Raw genomic sequence first — 20,692 nt, 5'->3', positions numbered from 1 at the left:
CTTGGGTACCCAGACGAGGAAGGAGGCGGTTGTCGGCGCCATCCTGACGTTGCGTTGAGACGCGATGGACGTGCGAGCCGTTGAAAACTTCATGCTGCCTGTGAACTTGCTCCACGCTTCGTCCGATTTCCTCGCGAAGGGACTGGATGTGCCAAACGCCGAACGCACAAGCAGGCGCTAGGCTTTGTAATGCGGTGACAAAGTCCTGGAAGGTTTCCCCGTGTCGTTGTTTCCTGTCCCTGAAGGTAATGCGATGTACGAGGGGATGTGTGCCTTCCTCATAATGTCGGTCGAAGATGCGAAGAATGTTTTCGAATGTTGTAGTTGTCAGGTTCGTCTGCAACGCCAGGTCGTAGTACAGACGCTGCCCCTCAAAGCCTAAGTTACTGAGTAAAATGGCTTTCTTCCTCTCGTCTTGTAATGCCTCGCATCCGGTCGCCTGGAGAAATGTGCAAAAAGAACGTTTCCAAGTGAGCCCCGGTACCGAAGTAGTAACGAGTAATGCGAGGAAAGGCGGCATGTGGGGTGCAAACGCCATGCTGGGCACCGAGAGCAAAGGAGGGGGAGTTGAGGTTGACGGAGCAGAAGTAGACGTAGTTGCAGCGTCTTGCATGCCGGAAGCAGTATAGGAGCAGTAATAGGACGGCAAAGACAAGCAGCAAGCAGAACAAACGGTTTACCTCGTCGCCAGTTTGTGGTATGTGAATGGCGACGGAACGCGCTGCGCAGCTGGACGTTGCACAAGTGGAACGCTAGCAGCGTCGGAACCGGGCGTCTGCGGCAGCAAAACGGTATGGTAGCGTTGATCCTCGTCGCCAGTTTGTAGTAGGTGAATGGCGACGAAACGCGCTGTACAGCCGTACTTGGCACAGGTACAAAGGTAGCGGCGTCCAGGCAGGATCCGGCACTGGTGGTAGAAGAACGGGTTCATCCTCGTCGCCAGTTTGTGGTAGCTTTTTCGCGCTGTTTAACCTGAGTTCTGTGTGGTAGCTTCGACGGGGCGGCCGGACGGGAGACCTACGACGTGAAGCCTAACGGCCGGTCACGAAGCCCCGCAAAAGAAGAGCCGGACTACTCGGGTCGGGGACCAGACAAAGAATCCGTTTATTCCAGTGAGGGGAAAGCAAATGCGGCAAGGTACACTGAAAGCGTTGGGCGCGGAGTGGCGCTAGCGGTCATAACCATTCAAACCGAAACTGGGTATCGAGACAAGATATCACAGGGGACAAATTCCACCGATCCAGTGTTGGATGACCCACAAGGGCGCGAAGTTTTTCGCTGCGTTTGCTCAAGACGGAGGGACATGTCAACACAGCTGACGCCGTCGTGGGCCGATAGGGCAGCTGCGCGTCCGCTTGATCATTTCCATGGATGCCACAGTGACTAGGCAACCACTGAAATATTATCTCATGTCCTTTGTCAATTGCGCGATGATAGACTTGTCTGATCTCTTGGACGAGCTGCTCGTAAGTTCCATGGCGTATATAGTGCGGAGACTCAACTCTGTATAGCTACCAAGAAACACAGGCAAACACTGCCGCCCCCTCCCCCCCACTCCATTTGTAAAACCACCTCTCTTCTATTCATGATCTCATGTCCGCATTCCGAAGCAAGCTATAGAGTATCTCAACACAACTCAGGATAATCTGAATTGCGTTCATAACGAGGCTTACTATGTCCTCCATTTCTTTGCCCGAAGGCGTCAGCGGACGTACACAGGAACAACTGATATGGGATAAATTTGGTAACAAATTCATCAAACAATTTTCGGCTGCAGGCAACTCATGCGTGCAGTGGACTGAACGCAAGTCAGCCTCTAGAATCTGGAAAGGAGTACGTTTACTTAGGTCAACTAATCACAGGTAACCCTGACCATGAGAAGGAAATTCACAGAAGAATAAAAATGGGTTGGATCGCATACGGCAGACATCGTGAGCTCCTGACTGGAAGCTTACCGCTATCATTGAAAAGGAAAGTATACAATCAGTGCATTTTACCGGTGCTGACATATGGGGAAGAGACTTGGAGACTGACAAAGAAGCATGAGAACAAGTTAAGGACCGCGCAAAGAGCGATCGAACGAAGAATGCTAGGCAGAACTTTAAGAGACAGAAAGAGAGCGGTTTGGATCAGAGAGAAAACGGGTGTAGACGATGTTCTAATAGACATCAAGAGAAAAAAATGGCGCTGGGCAGGTCATGTAATGCGCAGATTAGGTAACCGTTGGACCATTAGGGTGACAGAATGGGTACCAAGAGAAGGTGAAGCGCAGTAGAGGACAGCAGGGGACTAGGTGGTGCGACGAAATTAGGAAATTGGCGGGTGCTAGTTGGAATCCGTTGGCGCAGGACAGGGGTAATTGAGATCGTAGGGAGATGCCTTCGTCCTGCAGTGGACGGAATGATGATGATGATGATGATGATGATGATGATGATGATGATGATGATGGTGGTGGTGGTGGTGGTGGTGGTGGTTGGGGGGGGGACTGAACGGGGAGTGGCAACAAAAAAAAGACAGGAATGGCCTTGCATTGTCACAATGCACTAGAAATGCGCTCACTACTCGGCCCAATCAATAACTGGATCTTGGTGATAGGCGTGGAATCATTTCTAAATACTTTTATGAAGTACTGACTTTATAGTAGCTCAGCCCACGAAAAGGTGAGAATGAGGGGACAATTTATTTATATTTTATATTTATTTATTTGAGAGGTACTTAGCCTTCAGGGTTTTTCTTCCTTTTTCTAAAGACTTTAATTTTTGCTTCTAAGTCCATTTTGGTCGCACTCAACTTTCACAGGATCGAAGTTTCTATCTTTTTTTTTGTTCCCATCATTCAATAAAACGTTTGGCATCGTTGTTTGTCTTTTGCCTAAATTGTTAGCGATTGACGGCGGCGCAACCAAACCAAGTCTGCAGTATACATCTCACTTTCCCGGTAGGGAAGAAGTCACGCACATTACAGCGGTTTTTCATTCGTTCTGCACAAACCAGGCAGGCAAATATGTCGAATGCTTTATTAAACAATGCGGACAAAAGAAATGCTGCCGAATATAAGCGAGAAAAAAGTGGTCGTAAGTGCAAAATATTCTTTACCTTCTGCGCTTCTTGAAGGACACTGAATTGTATGAATGCTTGTGACAGTGGAGATTCCTCTGCGACTGACTGTGAATGACTGACTATTATTTTTCTTTCCTCTCCTTATCTGTTCTTTCCTTTTCCCCTCCCCAAGTGCAGGGTAGCTAACCGGGCACTTCCTTGGTTAACCTCTCTACGTTTCCCTCTTCGTTTCTCTCTCTTTTAAAGTTTTGTGAATAAAAACGTCGGTCAGTATGTCCGAAACGGTCGAGGAACTGCATGCATTAACTGTGACGATGCAGACGCGACAGGTGGATACGACAGCTAAAGCAAGAGATTAAACTATAGTAGATATGTCACACATTTAACGAGTCTATCGCAGCGCGCCTGTTTTGCGGAAGCGTTTTGAGTGCAGGATCATGAGGCTGACGGAAATTATCCATAGTGTTCACAATCAAACAAAGCCAGTGGAACAAGAGAGTTTATATGCACATATAACTTACATTAATCACACGTTTTATACCACAGGGCAAACCTCCGAAAAAATTAATCGAAGAAATTAGCCTAGTGCCAAACCTGCCATGGTACTCCAGGGTAGACACACACACACACAAACACACACACACACACACACACACACACACACACACACACACACCCGCCGTGGTTGGTCAGTGGCTATGGTGTTGGGCTGCTGAGCACGAGGTCGCGGGATCGAATCCCGGCCACGGCGGCCGCATTTCGATGGGGGCGAAATGCGAAAACACCCGTGTATTTAGATTTAGGTGCACGTTGAAGAACCCCAGGTGGTCAAAATTTCCGGAGTCCTCCACTACGGCGTGTCTCATAATCAGAAAGTGGTTTGGGCACGTAAAACCTCATAATTTAATCTAACACACACGCACACGCCCACACACACACACTCACTCCCCAGTTCTCCCCCAATCCAAGGGCGTCCACATATGATAGGTTATTTAGGACGCCACATGGGAAATTGCCGCCATTGGGAGCGCGCCCCAGGCTTCCTTTATCTGTGACTCATGAGTGTTATGGCAGGACTCGCAAGACTTGGGATACACGATCATCACGGATTCCAGCGCCCCAACGCGTATGGGCAATTCGGTTGCAAGAGATACGACACCGGACTTAACAATGGTCAAAAACATCGAGAGGGCTACCTGGAGAAACACCCTAGAAGACCTAGGTAGCGACCACATGATCATCGAGATCACGATCCCCCGAGCGGTAACCACCCTCCCAGTCAAAAGCTTCAAATGGACAGACTGGGACAAGTTCCGCAAGCACCGGGATATCAGGCAAGACGACGAGCCAATCGGTGACATTGACAGATGGATCGCAGACTTGACCAGGGATGTCGGGGAGGCCACGCAAACCATCACTCCCGATTTCCTGACGGAGAAGATGGACAGTCGCCTCGCCCACCTCTGGGAAGCCAAGAAATCCATAAAAACCCGATGGCAAGGCCAGCGGTTCAATCGAAAGCTGAGAAAAAAGATAGCCGACTTAAACAAACAAATCGAAGAGCACTGCAACACCTTGAGCAAGCAACAGTGGGACGAAGTCTGCAATGCCGCGGATGGCCAACTCCACAACGGAAATACGTGGCGACTGCTGAGGCACCTACTGGGCGAAACCCAGTGCAAATCCAAGCAAAGAGCCGACATGCAGAGACTTCTGCACAAAGAAAAAGGGGTGGCGAGCGAGAAGCAAATCGTCATGAAACTCTGCGACAAATACCTCCCGCAACGACCGACGGTCGAGCACGGCCGGTACACTGGCAGTCCTAGTCCCAAGTTAGATGAAGACTTCAGTGAGGCGGAAATCAGAACGGCACTCCAAGGACTCAACAGCAAGTCAGCCCCAGGACCGGACAGGGTTAACAACAAAACGCTCAAAAACCTGGACGACAAATCTGTTACCAAACTCACGGGCTATATGAACAAGTGCTGGAGAGAAGGCCGCATCCCGGAGCAGTGGAAGAGGTCCAAGGCTATCCTCATACCCAAGCACGGAAAGCCGTTGAGTTTGGAGAACCTACGCCCAATCTCTCTCACGTCGTGCGTGGGTAAGGTCTTGGAACACGCCTTCCTGAACCGTATCAACAGCCATCTAGAAGAGACGGAAGCCTACCCCCACACCATGATAGGCTTCCGATCCCGCCTGTCCACGCAGGACGTCATGTTACAACTAAAGAACCAGATCCTTGACGACAAGACAAGAAACACCAGAGCCATCCTAGGACTAGACCTGGAGAAAGCATTCGACAACGTCGCTCACGAGTCGATCCTTAAACAAGTGTCTAATCTGAACCTGGGGGAAAGGTCCTACAACTACGTGAGGGACTTTCTGAACGATCGCAAAGCCACCCTTACGGTTGGCGACCTCGAGTCCGAAGAACGAGCCCAGGGAAGTGGAGGTACCCCCCAGGGCTCAGTTATATCTCCGCTCCTCTTCAACTTAGTCATGCTGGGTCTCCCCACCAAACTACGCGAAATCGAAGGAATCCACCACGCTATATAGGCAGACGATATAACGATATGGGCAGACCGCGGCAGTGATGGGCAAATTGAACACGCACTACAAACGGCCATTAACAAAGTGGAAGAGTACCTCCAAGGAACGGGCCTCAAATGCTCCCCGAGCAAGTCCGAACTACTCCTTTACCGGCCCACGCGCAGAGGCATGCCACCAAAGAGCTACACAGGACCCCGGGAGTACGAGGAAATCCGCCTGTACACCCAAGACGGAAACGCAATCCCCAAAGTGAACAAGATCAAAATCCTCGGAATGATCATTGAGGCCAACGGAGCTAACGGTGAAACCGTGAGGAAGATCGAAGGCAAAGTCATCAGCGCCACGAGACTCATAAAGAGAATAACCAATAGACACGCGGGCATGAAGGAAGACAACGTCATTCGACTGATCCACTCATTCGTTGTCAGCCACATCGCCTATGTAGCCGCCTACCACAACTGGTACGTCGCGGAAAAGAACAAGATTAACACGCTCATAAGGAAAACGTACAAGATAGCCCTGGGCCTACCGGAATCGACGAGCACCGAGCTCCTGACTCAGCTGGGCATATACAACACCATAGAAGAAATAGCCGAAGCACAACGCATCTCGCAGCTCGAACGCCTGTCGACCACCACGACGGGAAGACACATTATGAACACGCTCGGCATAACGTACCACAACCAGCACGGCCAGAAAATGCAAATCCCCAACAAAATCAGAGAGACCATTACGGTGGCAACCATCCCAAGAAACGTGCACCCCGATTACAACCGAGGTAGACGAAAGGCAAGAGCCGAGGCTCTGCTCCGTTCATTCGGCAGGGACAGAAACGCGCGCTTTGTCGACGCAGCCGAATATGCTAACGGCCAAACATACGCCGCCGTAGTCATAGACGCAGAATCAAAAATCAGAACCACATGTAGTGTATACACCAAACACTCAGAAATAGCGGAGGAAGTAGCGATTGCGCTAGCCCTCACAGAACAGGAATGCGAAGTCGTACTAAGTGACTCGCAAACGGCAGTAAAGAATTATGCCAAAGGTCGAATTTCCAAGGAAGCCATGTCCATTCCGGCCAAAGCGGGCAGATCCAAAACCGCGAGCTCGAGGATCATATGGTTCCCCGCGCACGTCACCACGGAAGGCAACGCGCTCCCGAACCTAAACGAGACGGCGCACCGGACGGCGCGAGACATGACCCGCCGCGCCGAACAGGGCAACGCCTCTCGCACGATAGCGAACGCTTCTCGAGCAGAACGGGACAGGCTCACAAGATACAACGACATCACCAGTGCATATTTGAACGCCAGAAGGATATACCCCCCGCCGAGTCCCAAATTGAACAGGAGGCAGGCGGTCGCCTGGCGACAACTCCAGACAAACACGTTCCCTAATCCATTCCGTCTCAAACGCATCTTCCCAGATAAGCATCAGGACGACACGTGCAAATTGTGCCAGGAAAGACCAGCAACACTCAAACACATGCTGTGGGAGTGCAATGTAGTTATAGGAGGGATGGCAGTTACTCCGGAGACCCTGTCGTCTAGGTGGGCCGCCGCTCTGCGCAGCTCAGACCTCGGAATCCAGACGTGGGCAGTAAGCCCGTGAGGCGGCGTTGAGGCAGGGCCTTGACGTTCCTCCATGGGAGACCTGAGCCCGGGTCGCGTTAAACCTTGCCGGACGTACAAGAAAGTTGTATCCATCCATCCATCCATCCATCCATGAGTGTTTCGACGGGATTACAGGCACAGGCTCCTTCTTCAAGCGTATCCACTCTGATGAAAGCCGAGCTCCACTTATGCCCATTTTCAACGAGCCAGTGGGTGCCCGTTGGTGGTGGAAATCAAACCCATAACCTCTCGGAGCCGAGAAATGTGCTCTAGGACTATGCCACGGCAAACTTAGAGTCTAATTGAGTTGTATCACAGCCCGCAGCTACACACTCCGAGAAAAGCTTATACTCTTTGGGGTACCACGTCACCATGCATGGCGCGAGGCGCCCGGCCTGCTTTTACTATGTCGTCTGCTGTCTGGCTTGCTCGGCTCGTCCATTTGTGCTCTCCCGGATATGCAGTGCAGTTCGCAGTTCACGATTACCTCCCAGCAAGGGTCAGTTGTGAACACGATGGAATTTTTTTTACTCGCGACTGCAGGGGACGGCGTCGGACGCAGTGTCCACCGCGGACTCACTCCAGGTCTGCGAAGTGCGTTGATGTGGTGCCGCTTGTTTACTCATCGGCCATGAAGCGTATAGGCGTAGCTTCGGTGCTCCAGACCCCAGCCACCATGCCAGTCACACTCTTGCATGTTCTCGCTAAGTTCGCGCCTCCTGATCACAACCGGAGTTGCGGCGGCACTCTTGTTTGGCTGCATCCTGCACAGAGAGCTCACATGGCACAAACAGCCTGTACAGCTCGTGATAGCTCACACATTTCAGTTACACCCTTAAAGCCCTTAAAGCCTCTGAATACACATATCATTCTGCACAGTACAAGCACTAGTAAACTGCCAGAAGTGTGCGGGCGTGAAACGCCACCGCTATATTCAGCATTTTCAGACACGCGCAGAAACGCACATAAAAGCATGCAATACATAGAAAAACGGTAATATATTGTTTTATCATTATCGGCAGAAAAAGTGCACATGTTATCTGTTCACAGTTTACGCTTCTCTTTTAAGTAAACACATCAAGATACGTTCTTCTAACAGAGCACAGCATAGAGCACACAATGTTGCAATCATTTAGATTGCAACATTCAGTTGGATGTGCGTGTCTTTTTTTTTTTCGAGTCTGAATAAATACTTCAATGGAACACGGTTCGACTATTTTAACGCACTGCAGACCGCCACAAAGCACTGGCTTGGCGAGCGAGATGAAAGTTACATGTTTTAAAGCTATCCGAAGGCTTTTAAACTAACAGGGAAAACGCGGTTGTTTGAGAAGTTATGTTGAAGAAGAACAATTTTTTTTTTTCAGGCACCAGGTATTTTTATTGATGCACGAGTTGCAAAACTTTCTGATCACCCCTCGGAAACGCAAGCAATTCCCTCGACAACGTCCTCCGCCACTGAAATCCATGAATCCCACTCGCTGCGAGTTCGCCTAGCAACTTGTTTGGTCTACGCATTATATGTCAGCGAGGAGCCGATCCTGCTCTGCTGGCATTCTTCAAAGACGCGGCCGGTATTTCAAAAATAAAAGAAACGAAAACAAAAGAGAACAGAACAACGACTGACGTCTAAAACCAACGACGTCCGCAGGTCGAGGCGTGGGGCACAGGGCGGCGCATCAAGTAAACAGCTCAACTTGATCCGTCGAGCACCGGACACATGCGTTTATATATATTTATATAAATGCGTTCGTGTAAGTCACGACGCCGGACCTTCCTCGTGGCAGTCGCAACAAAAGAACGGGAAGAAAGGCGCCAGTGAAGGGAAACTAAAACCAACATTTACGAAAAGGAAGCACCCGTACATTCGAATGTGGCAACGACGACAGCTTAGCCGCCACTGACTGAGCATAAGCACCGTCTACGCTTTCAGCGCCTCATGCGTGCTATTTGATGGTTTTTCTCAACGCAACGCTGCCCGCGTTTACAACCGTGCTTTACTTTGAAGAGGAAAAAACGTGAATTACCGCCTTTCGCGCTCAATGAACGTAGCTGTGCCCGCGCAACGGGTGAACGGTGCGGCAGGACTAAACCACAAGTAAATCCGCAACACGCTCCATGTATGTGCACTTCGACCGGGCCGCGCGACGCCGCTATAGAACAAGAATATGGCTTATACCGGGTGTGCCAGTTAACTTGGACCAAGAACTTTTTAAAAACCCAAGAGCTCTAGAGAAATCGTGCCGACTGCATAGTAGCCGCAGTCATGTGTACTTACAGCCAGTATATTTTTCTTCACGAAGTCTTAATTAATTAATTGTGTGTAATTAGTGAAATTTTAAATTATTGCTTCAATCGCAAACACATCAATTCCAAAGTTGTAGGGCACCTCAAATAACCTCAGAATCAAGCATTTGTTTCGTGCTCAGCTTTGCCTCGTCGGTTTTTCCGAGAAAAAACAAAAGCGCTCGAAACATTAAAAATACGAAATAGATAGGCGCTCGCGCGCCGCTACGCGAGCGCTCCGAAGCCAATAGCCACGGATGGCTTACTAGCGGCGGCAGCTTGATACAGGGCTTCACACTATGTGGTGGTCGAGCTATCATGAGAACGCGCCACTGACGCATTGATAAGCGTAGTGGAGCCGTACGTAGGAGTGGATGGGTGGATTTCGAAGCCGGGAAACCGTGGCGGCGCACTTGTCACTGTAATTTTGCGCCCTCATCTTGTTTTGTAGATACACGCGCCCGGAACGTATGCTCCTTTCGTTCCCTTTACACATTCTACACTCTAAGAACAGTTTACACCCTTTGGCTTGCCCCTTCTGCCACACAAAAATAATCGTCATCTGCCTTGATGCGTTTCCTTTCTTTATCGCTGCAAGCCCGGAACTTTCCAGTGACGAACGGCACGCGCGTTATCAGAAGAGGCACTCCAAAGGGTGTAAACTATTCTATGCTGATAACGCGCGTGCCGTTCGTTACTGGAAAGTTCCGGGCTCGCAGCGATAAAGAAAGGAAACGCATCAAGGCAGATGACGATTATTTTTGTGTGGCAGAAGGGGCAAGCCAAAGGGTGTAAACTGTTCTTAGAGTGTAAAACAAAACTACACCGTTTGGGTTGTATCATGCCACACAACGATACACGTCATCTGTCTTGTCCGCATTTCCTTTCGTTAAAGCTGCGAGCCAGGTACTTCCCAGTAACGAACGGCAAGCGCGTTACCAGCATGACATAGCATTCCCGAGAGGAAAGGTAGCGGGCGCGGCGTTTTCAAGAAAGGAAATGCAAGCAAGGAAGGTGACGATTATCGTTGTGTGGCAGATATACACCCCAAAGGATGTACCTTTGTCTAAGAGGGCACACTAAAAAAGGTTTACACCATTTGGTGTGCATATTTGCCACAGGACAGTACTTACTAAGAAATATTTACACCCTTTGGGGTGTATATTTGCCACACAACAATAATCGTAATCTGCCTTGCTTGCATTCCCTTTCTTGACAATTCGGCGCTGGCTACTTCCCTGTCGAGAATGCTGTGTCAAGCTGATAACGCGCAAGCCGTTCGCGACTAGGAAGTACCAGGCTCGCAGCGTTAAAGAAAGGAAATGTGGACAAGGCAGATGACGTGCAGTCTTAGAAAAGTTTACACCCTTTGGGGCGTATCTTGTCCCACAACAATAATCGTCGTCTGCCTTGCCCGCGTTTCCTTCCTTTAACGCTGCGAGCCCGGTACTTCCCAGTCACGAATGGCACGCGCGTTATCAGTGTGACGCAGCATTCTCGACAGGAAAGTAGCGGGCGCCGAGTTTTCAGGAAAGGAAACGCAAGCAAGGCAGATGACGATTATTGTTGTGGGACAAATAAACACCCCAAAGGGTGCAACCGTTTTAAGAGTGTGTATTGTTGTGTGGCATGTTACACTCTAAAAACAGTTGCACCCTTTGGGGTGTTTTTTTGTCCCACAGCAATAATCGTCATCTGTCTTGCCCGCGTTTCCTTTCTTTAATGCCGCGAGCCCGGTACTTCCCAGTCACGAACGGCATGCGCGTTATCAATGTGACGCAGCATTCTCGACAGGAAAGTAGCGAGCGCCGAGTTTTCAAGAAAGGAAACGCAAGCAAGGCAGATGACGATTATTGTTGTGGGACAAATATACACCCCAAAGGGTGCAAACAGTTTTTAGAGTGTACAACCCAAAGGGTGTAAACTTTCTTTAAAGTGTAATCGTCTTCTGTCTTGCCCGCATTTCCTTTCTTGAAAACGCTGCGCTCGTTACTTTCCTGTCGGGAATGCTATGTCATGCTGATAACGCGCATGCCGTTCGTGAGTTGGAAATACCGGGCTCGCAGCGTTAAAGAAAGGAAATGCGGGCAAATAAAAAAGACAAAAGACGATTATTGTTTCGTGACAAACATACACCCCAAAGGGCGCAAACTTTTTTACACTCTTACACAGAAAGGTACACCCTTTGGGGTGCATATCTGCCACACAACAATAATAGTCATCTGCCTAGCTTGCGTTTCCTTTCTTGAAAACGCCGCACCCGCTACTTTCCTGTCGGGAATGCTATGTCATGCTGATAACGCGCATGCCGTTCGTTACTGAGAAGCACCGGGCACACAGCGTTAAAGAAAGGACGACAGTACGACAGAGCATTCTCATCAGCACGATAGAGCATTCTCGACAGGAAAGTAGCGAGCGCAGCATTTTCAAGAAAGGAAACGCAAGCAAGACAGATGACGATTATTGTTGTGTGGCAGATATACACCCCAAAGGGTGTACATTTGTTTAAGAGGGCATATCCATCTAATGCGTTTTGGCGGATCTGTACGGCCAGCATATGCCGTTGCCGATTACGTAAATCATTTTAACGCGATAGCGTTAAGGAGCTCGTGTCGCAGAAAAGCCGGTGTCGTCGGCGTCGGGTGTCGGCGTCGGCGGCGTTGACCGTGAGCGATAAATCACGGCAGGCGCTTCATAAATAAAAAGCAACTTCCAAGATTGGCCCGGTGGGAATCGAACCCAGGTCTCCGGAGTGTGAGACGGAGACGCTACCACTCAGCCACGAGTTCGATGCTTCCAAGCGGTGCAAACGCGCCTCTAGTGAATGCGGTGTTGCCTTCGAAACGAGCCGTGGAAAGTTATACTGCGGTGTATATCGGTAATTATGAACATGTAACGTACAGAAGTCACAATTACACGAGTTGCGAAGTGCGTTTCCGCTGCATTTCTTCTGCGCTTTCCGCACACGCAGAGCCATCTTGCGGCAAACACAGAAGACCCCCTCCTCTCAATGTACGGCGCTGCCCCGACAGGAGGCGCGCCGCGCGCGCATTGGGACCGCTGCCAGGCGCGTCGCGGGACTCCCTCTCCCCTGACGACGCTTCGCCGTGCTTCCGGTTTAGATTACTATCTATCTCTCTGCCCGTGCCGATCACGACGTTTCCCCTCCGAGACATTTCCCCGTTTCAGATCGTTTCCCCTCCGAGACACCGAGTTCTTTGGTTCGTTTCGTTCGCTCAGGCGCACGTTTCGTTGCCGCGCCCAACGCTGCGTTGCTCGACGCTCACCGCGTGATAGGTGGGCGCTAAGTCCGATGCGGGGCGCATCGTAAGTGATTGCTGTGCCGTAGCGCATTGTCTTATACCCCTTGGCGGGTCGACGGGAACGCTGTCGCGTCCCACTCTTGAAGGCGAAGCTTAAGCGTCCTCCAATTTTTTGCTGGATGTGTCAGTGCGTAGATAATAACGGGAGATCTCAACGTTACCATGCCAGTGACCTGCTCTTCAAGAAGGCAGTCATGCTCTTCACGAATGATCAGAAGGCTAAAATGATGCTGGCTCTGGGGGCGGCACACGGCGACAAGAGGAAGGCAGCCAAGCTATTCCGGATGTGGCATTATGGAGGACGCCCTAGTCAGTCAACAATACTTGGAACGTACGAAGTCATTTGCCAGACGGGTAGCTTCACAAGAAAGCGACACATGACTGCGACGGTAGTTCAAGAAGCTGAAACGGTTGTTTTGGCATTCTTTGCTGCTAACCCTCAGGGTAGTGTGCGCGACGCCAGTACAGAGGCCAGAACCTCAAGGTCATCAGTGTGGAGGATTTAAAAATAAATTGGAGGACGCTTAAGCTTCGCCTTCAAGAGTGGAACGCGATAGCGTTATCGCAGCCCGTTCGCACCGCCCACTCATTCGCTCGGCATGCTCTTGAGTCACACAAAGACGAAACGTGCACCTGAGCAAGCGTAACGAACCAAAGAACTCGGTGTCTCGGAGGGAGAAACGATCTACGTGAGCCAAACGTCGTGATCGGCACGAACAGCCGGGCCGCGACGCGCCAGGAAGGCAAACGCGATCATGGGGCTAACGCCTCGATGGGATCGTCCTCTATCTCACTTGGGAGCACTACACAGACGCATGACTCCGCGCCAGCAGCACGGCACACATCGCAGGGGACGCTTTCCCACCGGACGCGCTACGGCGCAGCGATCATGCAGAGGCGTCCCGCATCGGACGCTGCACCTAGGAATCGCGCTGTGAGCGGAAAGAGGAGCCACGTCGCGCGGGCGAGTGGCGCGCCACCTGTCGGGGCAGCGCCATACATTGCGAGGAGGGGGTCTTCTGTGTTTACCGCAAGAGGGCTCAGCGTGCGCGCCAAGCGCAGAAGAAATGTAGCGGAAACGTACTTCTCTACGCGTTTAACTGCGACTTTTGTAATTTACATGCTCATAATTACCGATATACACCGCAGTATAACTTTCTATGGCAACACCGCATTCACTAGAGCCACTCAGCCAGGGTACGGACCTGTACCTTGGCTGAGTGGTAGCGTCTCCGTCTCACACTCCGGAGACCCTGGTTCGATTCCCACCCAGCCCATCTTGCAAGTCGTCATTATTTATGAATTGCCTTCCGCCATTTTTCGCTCACCGCCAACGCCGACGACACCGGCTTTTCTGCGACACGAGCTCCTTAACGCTATCGCGTTAGAAAGGCCTTATGCACCCGTACCACGTAAATCTCCATCAAAAACTTGACCGAGATTTCGAGAACAGACTTGACTTTGCCAATGTTCAAGAAATTTCAAAAACCGGACTTTATCACTCATGTGCACTGGGCGGATGAGGCTAATTCCTCCAGAAACCTACGAATTAGCCTTCACAACGCGCACTACTGGAATGGTAGGAATCCCCACTGGCCGGCACAAACACGACACCAATGATAGTGATCATTTAATGTGTGGCGTGGTATTTTTGATGGCAACATCATCGGACCCATACTTTTTTGACAACACACTAACGACGCAACGCTACGTCAACGAGGTCCTCGAGGGCAACTTCGGAACATCTGGTTTCAACACGATCGTGTTCCTGCACATAGTAGCAGTCAGTCGATTTGGAGCGTGGGTCGACAAGCTTTTTCCTGGACTGTGGATTGGCCGGTACGGACCTGTACCCTGGCCTGCAAGGTCGCCGGACATGACACCACTGGGCTTCTTCTTGTGGGGCTACGTGAAAGATCGCGTGTATAGCAGCGAAAATACCACACCGGACGCCCTAAAGGCAAAAATAAGCAGAGTCTGCCGCGAGATTCCACGTCGTTGGTCAAAGCTGCAACAGCACAAGTGTTGGAAAGAAGCAAGTACTGTATTGCTTCAGTCGGTGACCTGTTTGAGCGCGTGCTATAAGTGGCAGTGGAAAATAACCGCTCCAAATTGGTGTGAAACGTGACTAACGCACCTTCATGATGTCAGCCTATCCTTACATAAAAAAAAGCTTGCTACAAAGACACAAATAGGTAAAAAAGTGCTTTGTTTTGCCTCTTTTCCCGAGTTCCAAGGGACAGAAAGGATAAATGGCTAAACCAGTTGCACCTTTCGATGTTTCTTTGTGGACGGCTGAGATGCCTTACGTGCTTTTCGTTTATTTTTTTATTGAAATATACTCCCGAGTAGCTCTTCCCTCTTCGTCCTAGAGCTGTTTTTTTTTTCGGGCTCTTTCGCGCACAGTTTTTTTTAAACATTGGTTGAATTTCTTTTGTAGCTTTCTTTCAATATACGCGAAGATTAAAGCTATCCCGAGTGCCTCATGATCGAGCACAACATTCTTGCGTACGCAGGTTCTGACGCTTATCGCACCACGCTGGTTATGACACGAACCCCCTCGAGCTATCGTACACGACGAAACCTTATACGATGCGGCGATAAACGAATGCAGCCGTATATCTTTCAAACGTTGCTTCGAGGCGCTTGAGTAGCGGCGCGCGAGCGCGCTTCTATTTCATATTTCGCGTATTTCGAGCGCTTTTGTTTTTATCGGAAAAACCGACGAGGCAAAGCTGTGCACGAAACAAATGCTTGATTCTGAGGTTATCTGAGTTGCCTTACAATTTTGTAATTGATATGTTTGCGATCAAGCAATAATTAAGTAGTTCAATAATTAAAAGCAATTAGCTAATTAATATTTAGTGATGAAAAAAAAATTCGGGCTGTAAGTACACACGACTACGGCTACTATGCAGTCGGTACGATTTCTCTAGAGCTCTTGATTTTTTAAAAAAATCTTGGTCTAAGTTAACTGGGACACCCGGTATAAACCACGGACTGCTACTCAGACAACTTGGTGCTGTAGTGCATCGCGCCAGCAACGCAGCTATACTATAGTGTAGTTTTGCGTGACACTCAAGTCACCGCGTGTCTTTTACGCGTACGGCATAGCATTAGTGATCATCGCTACTGATGTTGTGTTTTAGTGCTGTGGTTATGAACATCTGGTTCGAATTAGAATCGTGAAACCGGGTGATGTTTTTGACGTCGAAACTTCAGAAGAGTTACGAAAGGCTCGCAATTATGCGTCAAGTAAAGAATCGGTCCTGGGGTCGTTTGATGGTTCGCAGAAGAAATAGAGCACGCGCTAAATCTACCAGCTCCCAACACTCACATATCACTCAAGCGTAAGAAACGATAACATGTCGTCGTCGCGTCGCATCCCAGCTCCGCGTTTAAAGTTTGAGGCAGACAAATGTGTTCTCTTCCCAGACTAATGCATCTCTGTAATTTTCGAGCGAAATGGCATGCACAATATAAGCAAAATTGTTCTCGTTAGGCGTTCTCAAGTAAGCGATGCTAGTGTCAGCTCTCTGTCTCATCATTTGGAGTTTTAATCGAACAATAGATGCGCAAAATTGTTCATTATTTCACTTCGCTTCGTTTCGGGCACTGCATATACAGAGCACGTCCAATTGCCATCTTTCTTTCATAAGTGTTAGTAAGCTTTCGATGTGAACCCGAGGGTAAATGCCTCCGGAGGGGATCCAGATCGACCACTGAGGGTAAGTGCGCATGATCCACCACGGTTGCAACGCTCGCGACCCGCCGGATCGTGATGCTCAGGTGATAGCTCCATCTTCGCATCTACGAGACGCTTCCTCAACACCGTAACGTCCAGAGTGACGAATTAGGCACTAACGCGCAGAAATTGAGGGCTCGTTTTGGTTTTGTGTGTGTAGTCCGTAGGTGCCCCCTCCCTTCCCCCCTATTACGGTTGGCGTCTAGCACCCCACGCAAAAAGCCTTCTCGACCGCCATGCCTCATCGAAACGGAGTGTGACTTCCCAATTCGCCATGTTGTCTCGAGTGTATGCCGGTCTGGCGGACGTTCCGCAGTGTTTACAGGCCCATTTTGTGTGTGTGCGACTTTAGAGGGACCCTTTCCTCGAACTGTCAAGCTCTACAGGAGAACTTCCGCAACCAGCAACGCGCGAAAGAGAAGGGTTCAGCTGTCTACTATTCCCAGGACCGCGGACTGCCGCCTGCAGAGGCGCGCTTGCGAATACGACAACTGGGAGAATGGACCAGTCGCCCTTCCGCAACTAGACGCCCTTTCCGCGAACCAACGTCGCCTAGAAGAAAGGAAAAGCGTCTACATTCCCGGACCTGCGGCTTGGTATATCCGGAGGCGGGACGCTCTTTCCTTGCTGCAGGCTTGACACCTACGGAGGCGGGACGCCCATCCACCAACTAGACTCTGTGCCTGTCAGGTGACGACGACGGGCGCAAGATCCCTCCCACGATTTTAGAGAGCCTATTTAGGGGCTCCAAAATGTACTTTTATCACTTCATTCTCTTCTCATCATCTTTCACCAACCTTTGAATAAACCGTGCAAGTTTCGCACTAGAAATCATCTCGTCCTTGCCTGGTCGCCATGGTCTACCGGATGCCTGCAGCCCGCAGACAAAGTCACGCTACCCAATAGTAACGTAGGTCGAGCTTCGATAAACAGGCGTCTGTACAACTCGGCAGTAGTACGATACGCTACCCTGGAGTACGCAACACCCCACACTGCTTTAAATATTTTTCTCCCCGCATGAAACAGCAGGGATCGATGCTCGCAATGCACACCGAAAAAAAAAAGTAGGGGAAATTGAGGAGTGGTGTAAACGGGGATGATGTTCAAAGAGCCAGCTAAGTTTCTTAGATAAAAAAAATACGATGTCACAATAATTTAACACTATCAAATTTTTATTATTCCATAGGGCCGCCAGTGGCACTCTCCAAACCATTGATATATTCTGCTAGTAAGTTCTAGCAATTATAAATCGCTTCATTACTGTGACATCGTTTTCCAGTTATACAAACTTCTAAGCTTTTCGTCTACATTAAGTTTCTAAAATGATTTCTGCCCCAGAGAGTTCAATTTCGTTCCTTCAGCATATTACTTAAAATGGCCGGATACTATTTGCACGATACCACTCACAATATGCATTTATGTAATCAAAACACTATCACTAATTAACATTTTAACCATTAACTATACTTCAGCGCATGTGCTGCCCTTGCCATCCAATTCCCGCGGCTTTTCAACCAAGTAGTAACTTTCATGCTAACGACACTGTAGTTCTTTAATAAGTGTGTTTGTGCTAGCCAGGCACGCATCCTGGATTTTTTTTTTCGGAAGGAGGGAGGGGGGGGGTGGCTAACCCCCAAGGTAACTTTTCTATGCAAATGATGGACGGGTCTACTTTTACTAATACAAATGGTAATAATTCCCACCGCTCGCTATAAAGGCGCGTAAACCCGCAAAACAGAAATGAAATAAGGTGTATCTCACAAGTATGCCTGTGATATACACCTCTGCTTTACTTAGCAAACCGGGAACCGCATCGAATTGACTCGCGCAGGAAAGAAATGCAGGAAGGGCACAGCCAAGAAGAAGTAAACAAGCGAAATCGTAAAATAAAGATTTCTCGTAGTGTTCTAATGAGCTCTGGAGGAATTATAGTGAAAGATATATTTGTGGAGAGCACAAACTTTTAATTCAAATCAACAAGATTTGAGTCCGGCGTTTTTTTAGTGGGTCTGGGCACCCGCCGCGGACGCGGTTCCGAGACCTTGTCTCGAAGCGGCTTCCTCGTCTGGCTGGACGGCCCAGAGTTGTGCTGTCAGGTCAGAGCTGAGCAGTGCGGTCATCCAGCGCGACTGGAGGCTGGCGGTGGAAGAGACGGAGGGGTCGGCACTGCCCGACTTGTTTGTTAGGTCCCGACACTCCCATAACATGTGATTTAGTGTGGCAACCTCGCCACATGATGTGCATCTGTTTGTAGTGTACATGTCTGGATACATGGCGTGCATGAGTCTGGGGTTTCTGTAAGAGTCTGTTTGTAATTGTCTGAAGTGTAGTGCTTGCGTCCTGTGTAACCTGGCGTGAGGGAATGGGTATATGCGTCTTTGTAATTGGTAGTGTGCCGTGATGTCGTGAAAACTGGTCATACGATCCTCCCATGCCCAGACGTTTGCAGTACCCCGCGGGGACTCTTCCTCCGATGCTGCTCGGTGAGTCAGGCCTCGAGCAACGCCGTGAGCCGCTTCGTTGGGGGTGCTCATTCCAGTGTGTGCCGGGATCCATAGCAAATGCCTTCGGTTATCAACGTCGGCCTCTCCCTGGTGTATGGGATGTCGCTGGAGTATCTGATACGCCTCTTGCGAGATGCGCCCATTTGCAAAATTGCGAATTGCCGTTTGCGAGTCGCAGATCACGTATGTAGCTTTGGTTTGTGTGAGGGCCAGTGTTATGGCCGCTTCCTCTGCCGCTTCTGTGCCGTGTTCACGGTGACGCTCGTGACGTGGTTGCCTCGGTGGCTAGTAACTGCCGCCACGAAACTCTTCCTGTCTCGATAGCGGGCTGCGTCGGTGAAGACCGCCTCCTTGTCGTTAGAGTAACCTTTGTTCATTTGTTGTGCCCTGGCTTTACGCCTCCCCGTGTGGTGTTGGGGGTGCATGTTGCGAGGCAACGGGGGTACGTATAGTTGCTCGCGTATGGGTCTTGGAATGTCTACTTTGACGCCGTGTTGCGAGTGGTATGTGATGCCGAGATTTCCAAGTACGTGTCTGCCCGGGCGGGTCTTGGATAGGCGTTCAAGTCGGGACACTTGTTGCGCCTCCACGAGTTCTTCGAGCGTATTGTGTAGGCCTAGTTCTAAGAGCTTGGTGGTGCTAACTCCAGGCGCAAGTCCCAACGCACATTTGTACGCCTTGCGTATGAGCGCGTTGAGCTTGTTTTTTTCCGCAACCATCCAGTTGTGAAACGCTGCCGTGTACCTTATCTGAGAAATGACGAAGGCTTGTATGAGTCGGATGATGCTTCCTTCGCGCATGCCCGCGTGTTTGTTGGTGATGCGTCGAATGAGCTGCATCGTGCTGGTGGCCTTTGCTGTTATCTTGTGAAGTGCTTCGCCATTGCCACCCTTATGCTCTATCATCATTCCTAGTATCCGGATTTTCTCTACTATCGGGATGGGTAGGCCATTTGATGCCGGAAATTGGATCTTTTGCTTTTCCAGGGGGGTGTAGCATTTAGGTGGGCGCCCCTTCCTGACTGGTCTATATAGCAGCAGTTCGGATTTTTCGGCCGAGCAGGCGAGTCCCGTGCCCACGAGGTAGTTTTCTACGCATTGGATGACCTGTTGTAAACGTTGCTCGATCGCTCCATCGCTGCCCGTTGTCGTCCAGATCGTAATATCATCCGCGTATAGCGTATATATTTGTGGAACAATCACAGTTATTTTGGGTCCCTCGTTTACTGCTCTACCAAGTGAGGTACCAAGGCCTATAGAGTTTCATACAATGGTTACTAGAGGGAGCTCTGGCGCTAGTGTCTAAGGGAGCTGCAATGGGAGCGATTGTACCATCATGGAAATTCTGGAAAGTACATGGATTTGCCTAAACTTCGTTCTTCCGGCTTCATACAGCTTCGTGACTTTGTAAACTCGTCATTTTCAAGAATGTACAGCGCAGTAAATAATTAAATAAACATGATTAAAATTGACCGACCACAGGATTCAAACACAGGACCCCTAGGCACAGACGCCCGATATTGAAGCCATTACGCCACGGTTCCATGCATCGACAAGTGACATGTAGCGCCCCTATGAATTTATCGCGGGCACGCCATGCAGTGCCTTGA

The sequence above is a fragment of the Dermacentor albipictus genome, chromosome 1, assembly GCF_038994185.2.
Source record: "Dermacentor albipictus isolate Rhodes 1998 colony chromosome 1, USDA_Dalb.pri_finalv2, whole genome shotgun sequence".
Taxonomy (NCBI): Eukaryota; Metazoa; Arthropoda; class Arachnida; order Ixodida; family Ixodidae; genus Dermacentor; species Dermacentor albipictus.
Note: the sequence above shows the minus strand (reverse complement) of the source record.